Here is a 7500-nt window from a genome sequence, read left to right on the forward strand (position 1 = left end):
GCGGTACTCCAGCATGGCCGCAGTCAGATGACTGAAACGTATAAAAGAGTAAAAGAGTATATATGTATATATCTATGCGTGTGTGTGTGTGTGTGTGTGTGTGTGTGTGTGCGTGTGCTTTTATGCCTGTGCTTGTTTCCCGACACCGCTTGTCAACCGGTAAGTGTGTTTACGTCCTTGTAACCTTGTGGTTTGGCAAAGAGAGACTAAAGAGCAGACTAAATACCAGACTTAAACCCTTCCAGGCGGTGCTCCAGCATATATATATATATATATATATATATATATATATATATATATATATATATATATGTAGTAAATCTTTATTCAAAAGACTTTTATTCGGCTCCAGCATCTTAAAGTTTCCAAGTTTCGTTATAGGAACCTAAAATTTAAGTTGAAAGGGGCCAAATAAAATTGTTTTAAGTAATAATAATAATAATAATAATAATAATAATGTGTGTGTGTTTGTGCAATTATAGAGTACAATGTTGTGGGTAAGTCAGTTCTTACTGCAGGTTACAATTGTTTCATTTAAATGCGATCGATATGATACGATCATATGATTTCATAATTAGTGCACAAAATGCACTTTTTAATCGTCAGTGCAAGCAGAATCAAGACACATGAAAATGAACAAAAATCCTTGTGTATTGCGTTGTTCCATTCCTTGACAGGCCTACTACTGCTTTAGTCAATACTTTAGCAAGTACAGTGAATGCTATACATCGCTGATAAGAACATGATGATATGGAAAGATGTCCAGGGTTGACTTCAGAACTTATCGATAGACGAAATAATATTTGTCATTCGCTTATATTGGTTTTCTCAGTTCGGAATTACATCTAGTTAGATTTTAAGCGTTCTCTGCTAACACTAACTTAACCATCATTTTTTCGTGTGGATGCTGTCATAGAGTTAATTATTCTTCAAGCAACGATACAATCAAGTAAGTTTACAAAGATTTTTCAGTCTTATCGAAGCAAGTGCAATGAAATCTGTACTTCACTGATGCGGTAAGAATAAAGATCGTAAATATAGTAGTTAGCTCCATATTTACTAAAATAATTCAAATGACAATAAACAACATCGACTACTAAATTTGTTGGTTGCCTTATAAAAGAAACTAGTATTTGCCATTAAGCTTTTTTACCAACCCAAACCCGTTCCAATCAAACTAGCTGGTATCATTCACCGATATGTAATTCAAATTAATCACGTTTGATACATTAAACCTAATCTCACATATGTTTTATGTATATTATGTTCTCGAATTATGGAAATTTAGTCGTTGGATTTCAACCCCGCCTTCTAATCGCTTGCGCATCTGGGAATAAGTTACTGAGATACTCACACATTCATACTGTTCCGAATGGGTCTCAGTTTTCTTAATGCAATATTTGTTAGTCAGAGACGGTGTGAGAAGGTAGAGAGGAAGCTGTTACCGTTGTATTTGTTGTTGGTGATAGTGAAGTTGTTGTTGTTGTTGCTGTTATTGGTGGAGGTGGTGGTAGTGGTGGTGAAGGGGTTTTGTTGTTGCTGGTGGTGGTATTCATAGCAGTGATTTTGCTGAGACTCCTAACGCGTTATATCAGTGGATCACCGCAGGAGGTTTCTCATCTGCGTAGTGTATCTAGGGCAAGCCAGTTTGACGATACTCATCTCATACCAAGTTATATACTAAGTAGTATTTGAATTCAGCACTAGAAGCTATAGAAGATCACTGCTAACACCTATATACAACATCACTTTCTAAACTTAAGCACTGAACTGGCTACAGATAGCCTTTAACTCTTCTATGTCACATCCTACCACCCTTAAAGGGGAAGTCAGATAGAGTGTAATGGAGTTCTAGAGATTATATGATTATAAACAAAATTGGGGTGCTCACAAAATTACCTTTGCTCATTGGTGTGTTCAATCAGGTCTGATCTGAAGCAAAACAGCAACAAAATCTTCATAAAGTCATTCAGAAATTACTTGGAGAATAGCAGCACTGAGCAGAAATTACTTGGAGAATATAAGTCATTTTGTTTTAATTAAAACAGTATTTATGATGCTAATCAAAATCTTAGTTTTTCAGTCTTTCAATCGCAATCTATCGAATATGTAAGTAGCAGGCATTATATAGGAAGTTGGAAACGTTTTCAAAACCACTGGAATTACTAGTGTATATGAACTTGTGGCGGCACGTTTGTGCTGATAAAAATACTGAATCTTTATGTACAAATCATGGGTATACAACTCAATTAAATTACTGTTTTGGTCTTAAGATTTAAACCATTTTTTTCCACTTAGGTTTCAGATGTGAAATCTGGCAAAATTTCGTCCGCAGGCAAAGTGTTCACTATCTGAGCTCTTTGACAACAATTATTAATTACAGCATATTAGAAAATGTTGTTGAAATATCTTCAAATGTAGCATTTTAATACGGCCTTTGAAAGTCGCCAACAGGACCTCAAGCCTGAGAAATGAAAGAATATTTTTTAAGAGTTACTTAAGTTTTCGCTCTCCCGCGTGTGAACAAGCATTGCTGTCAACAATGTTGGCTGCATTGGTGCTGGGAAGTCTATAAACTGCGAGTCTACTCAAAAAATTCTCTGATAAAATATCTATAGAAGAAACAGTTCGCCAATGCACATAGCCTAAGTGCACAGGCCAACTTTCTCGTCAATTACATATATATATATATATATATATATATATATATATATATATATATATATATATATATATATATATATATATGTTTTCAAGCGTAAGTCACATACCAGATTAAGTCCACCAAACGCAAAGAATATTATGTCGGCTGCACGATTCTACACTTGCACATTTGAAATAATATATACTTAAATACATGCGCCTCAGCGATCACAGGACACCTGGACAAATGCTCGCATAATGACATCACAGATGATGATTAAGGCCGTATATAGAAATGTAAAATTATGAATGAAAGACGCCATCATAAGACAACACTAGTCATAAACAAACGACAGTAATTAAACGAATATCAAACTGGACAATCTAACAACGCCCCCTGGCTATAAGACTATTCTTGACACCACATCTTGCACAACCATAATAAGAGATTCTTGGCAATTTCAATCCCCATAATTCACATGCGAGTAATACGAGATTTTTAAAATCTCTCATAGGTCGGATATAATAACGAAGCTAGATATTCTCTTTCCACAAGCTTTGGAAAGGAATATTTTCGCTTGAAATATACCATGACTGCTAATTATATTTAAAGTGAAATTTCAGTCTTTTTCTTGTACTATTTTATATTTCAACTCTTGTAATTGCATTGCAGTGAATCACTAAATCTTTACTGTAACACATTATAATTCTCTTGCCACTATTTTGCATATATTGTCATCTTTCTCCCTTCATTCTTAATTCCTCTTATCTTATTTATCGCTCCAAGAGAAAAGAATTTTATTCTTTGAAGAGAGGACATGGTGGCACTAGCGAAGGAGAGACTGGTGTTTTTAAAAGTTGTACTTGCCTGTTGGTCAGTTCTTTCGTCGTCTCCGTCGTTGTCGTTGTTGTTGTTGCTGTTGATGTTGCATCTTTCTGTGTTATTTGTAGGCTGAATAGTTATAATATTCATAGACCATAATTTTGATTGAAATTAGATCAATTACTTATTGATTACCAGGTGATCACCCGGATTTACCAGTTTCCACAGTTATATGTGTGAGTGTGTGTGCGTGTGTGCGTGTGTGTGCGCGTGTGTGTGTGTGTGTATGTGTGTGTGTGTGTGTGTGTAAAGAAAATATGAATATATGTACATATCGTTTTGTATATTCATGTATGCGTACACAAACATACTCATAAATATACACTGCTACACCCTCTCACGTACATATGTGTGCAAGTCTACGTGTACGGGTGTGTATGCGTGTCCGCTATGCTGTGTGTATGTAAGACCTGTCACATTAATGTGTGTATGTGAAGCGGTATTTTTATTTATTATTTGTTTCGCTATCTTAATATTTGCTGGTACATTCCATTTTCCATTCCAGACGTTCCCCTTGGGATTGGTTCTACGTGTAAGCAAGATCTCCAGAGGGGGATCAAGTGACATAAGCTAGAAAGAGGAGTGATGCCACTTCTGCTGACAACCGCGCACTCACTAAATTTTAGTGCCTATCAATCTTATATGCCACGCAATCTATATCCTTTCTCTATTTGTCTGTCTCACCGTCACACTTTGATTTTCATTTCCATTTAATTCTTTCTCCCCCACTTATTTTATTCACCCTTCTCACACTCTCGCTTTCAGAGAAACTTCCATATTTTGTCTGAAATATAAAGTAAGCCAACAAAAAAATATTAGCAAATAATAATGAAGATGATGATGACGATATTGCTGCTGCAGCTGATGATGTTGATGTTGGTGGTGGTGTTACTGCTACAGCTGATGATGACTATGAGAACAGGAGGGTTTCTTATTTTATCAAAAGCTCATAGATTTTCTATATATATCACACACACCACCGCACACATATATGTGTGTGTGCATGAAGATATCTATATATATCTAAACGAAGTAACTCAAAGTGGCAGGCAGCATTATTATATACAATATAGAAGAATAAGATTATATTAAATCTAGTTAAAATCTTGATTCATATATTATCATCTGTTCGAGAGAAAAGTAAACGAAAGCTTCTTGTCACCTGGAGCAACGCCAAATGAAAATGTTGGATAATGTAAGAGTCAAGAATAATTCGAAATTGACATGATGTTAAAGAAAAACAATCATATTGACTGAAGGCGAGATGATAACTGAGAGACATATGATTCTGTCTCAATTAGAAATGATTGACCTTTCTCACAGACACTACACCCAAGGTCGTGGGTAAGAATGAAACATACTAAAGAAGAAGTGATTTTTTTTTAGAAACATTCAAGTTTATGAGACGGGTGAGGAGGGGTGCGGAATCAAAACAATAACAGTACCCACAAAAAGGATTTTACGGAAACTTGTAAAACCACTAGACGTATGGATAAGGGAAAACAATAAAACGAAATTGAACAAGCGGTACAAATAATAATAATAATAATAATAATAATAATAATAACAACTATAATAATTCAATTTTTTATTAGCCACAAGGGCTCACATAAAATAACATTAAAAGACATATAACAACATTAAAGACAAAATAGGACGATACAATGGGTTTTCGCGTGTACACAATATATATAACAGTTAAAAATCAAACAAATTAAACTACCAATAGGGAAGGCGCTTTAAGGTCCTCGTGGAAAAACCCACGAAAGCCACGAATGTCTGAACAACAAGGCAAGAGCCCTTCTCTTTTTCACAAGAGCTCGCTCAGAACTGGTCCTTTCACACTGGTCATTCTTCCAGCATTCATCCACCTTTCAATAAACTTACTACAAGGCAACACTTCCCTCTCCACTCTCAACTTCCTTTTCAAATGAAACTTGAAAAAGTTGATGAGGGCTTGGCCAAAGACATAAGTGTCTGTCTTTAGCCCTTTCAAACGAGTCCACCATACTACCTCTTTCGCTACAGCCATTAGACAAATAAAAATAGCGTGCCCCTCCCGGCCAAAAGAGGGCAGCGGGGCAATCTTCACAATGGATTCAGCTGATAGCCAGATCCGTCATACATGCGATAGCAGGTGTTCGACATAAACCCACAAGTCAGCGATACTCGGGCACTGGACTAAGGCGTGCAGCATGGTTCCATCGTTCTGGGCGCACATCGGGCAGGCCCGGCTGACGGCACTTCCTTACCTGTAAAGTTTATCCCGAAAAAGCAGCGCCCATTGGTAGCACTGCTAGGCAAGGGATTTCTGGAAGTTATCCATAGCCCCAGGCGCGAAAGCTCTCTGAAACAGACCGGTTAGTTAATCTTCATCCGAGAACGTCGTCGGAGTTTCCCTCCACTAGACCTCTATAGAACGCTAGAGTTGAACTACCACCGACCGCATTTCCCGCCTGGCGGAAGGCTGTGAGCGCTTGACACCACTCGAGGTGCCAAGCACCCCTCCTCGGTCTATGCCTAATCCAGGATTGCAGCTCAATCAAAGAGACGAGCTGTGGAAAAGTGTCTCTTACAAACGGTGACCACACTTGTTCACCGTCAAGGAAACGTTGTCTGCGCATTAGTAACCATGGCATGCCCAGCCCTCCATTCAGCGGCTGCTGACAGCAGATGGAATGCCTGACTAGTGGAAAGCGCCCCTTCCACAGAAAGCGGAAGAGTAAGCGCCTCATCTAACTTTCTAACTAAATCTTCCTCTATTTTATTTATCTCTACCGCTAATTGCCCTTAACTAATTTGCTGATCCGGTCTCTCTAAGCTTGACACGCCGGTAACGACGTGTTCAGCTTCCAGTAACCGGGACTCTGTCTATGAAGCCTATCTAAGTCGACCGTACAGATCGCAGATCTGTGGTCTGTGTAACCGACCATGTGAATTTGTGGACACCCTATGCTATCCTTGTCCGCTGGCCTACAAAATATCCTATCTAGACACGATCTAGATGACCCGAATGTGTCACATTGGCACATTCGAGTATTTTAGTTGGTACCTGTCACATAATTAAAAACGTGTGAGCAGGTTTTTGAGGCTTTTGCACCCATATTTCTATCAGATATTCCCACGCAATCGAAACGGCCATCTAAAACAGCGTTCCAACCCCCTACTAATGCTAAAGTCCGAGTCGTTCCCAGGAAAACCTCCAGACGCTTGAAGTAATCAGACCACCCTGCCCCTGTCGGAGCACAGACAGTCACCAGTCTGAAAGCACCGCCGTCGTGTCTTTACTCGTCTAAAACCTATACTGCTATATTGAAGTGGGCGTTATAACAATTCGACATTAAGGATTACAACAGTGGATTTGTCTTAGTTCACATCTAGGATCACCAACTTACCTTGTTGATCCAGGAAGACTGCTTTTATTTTCAAATCCAGACCCTTCCGGAAAAACACCACAGTACTACCACCGCCCCTCTCGGTCGACACGGAGATAGGTAGATCTCGCATCCACCAAAAAAGGTGATGAGGTCCGGTAGGTCGGATAGTCTGGATTCAGTAATGGCTGCAACATCTATACTAAGGGATCTCAGATCATTTAAAAAGGTAACCGAGGCCCCTGACATTTACACAATCTATTCTGAGCATCACCATTGTAAAATAAATTTAGAGGAGAACTCTACTTACTATTGTTGTCTGGCAGGAGTGTCCCCCTGGTCTTTGCTGTGGGCGTTTCCACGAGGTTTTTGTACAGTCTTTTCAAAGACGGTTCTGACAGCTTCACACCTCATAATTGTTGGTAATAATAATAATAAAATTTCCCCAAAAACATCATGATTTTGAGATATCACAAATTATTGTTTCGAAGTCGCATGAATAAAGAAGGCGTTCATTCATGAACTAAAAGACTATCACTAAGATTTAAAGTCAAGGAAGAATAACTTAAGAACCTGCAAAGTTAACGTAGTTGATAAAGA

General features: G+C 38.3%; 1 long non-coding RNA gene across 1 annotated transcript in view; it reads right to left on the reverse strand.

Moving 5' to 3' along the window:
- Window positions 1-3365: 3365 nt before the first annotated feature.
- The window catches only part of LOC149135151 (uncharacterized), an 82659-nt gene continuing 78524 nt past the window's right edge, over window positions 3366-7500 (reverse strand). Inside the window, exon 3 of the long non-coding RNA XR_016242293.1 lies at window positions 3366-4310. This is a non-coding gene — a long non-coding RNA (uncharacterized LOC149135151). The remainder of the gene's footprint in view (window positions 4311-7500) is intronic.

This window comes from Octopus bimaculoides, chromosome 6, assembly GCF_046866305.1.
Source record: "Octopus bimaculoides isolate indiv1 chromosome 6, ASM4686630v1, whole genome shotgun sequence".
Taxonomy (NCBI): Eukaryota; Metazoa; Mollusca; class Cephalopoda; order Octopoda; family Octopodidae; genus Octopus; species Octopus bimaculoides.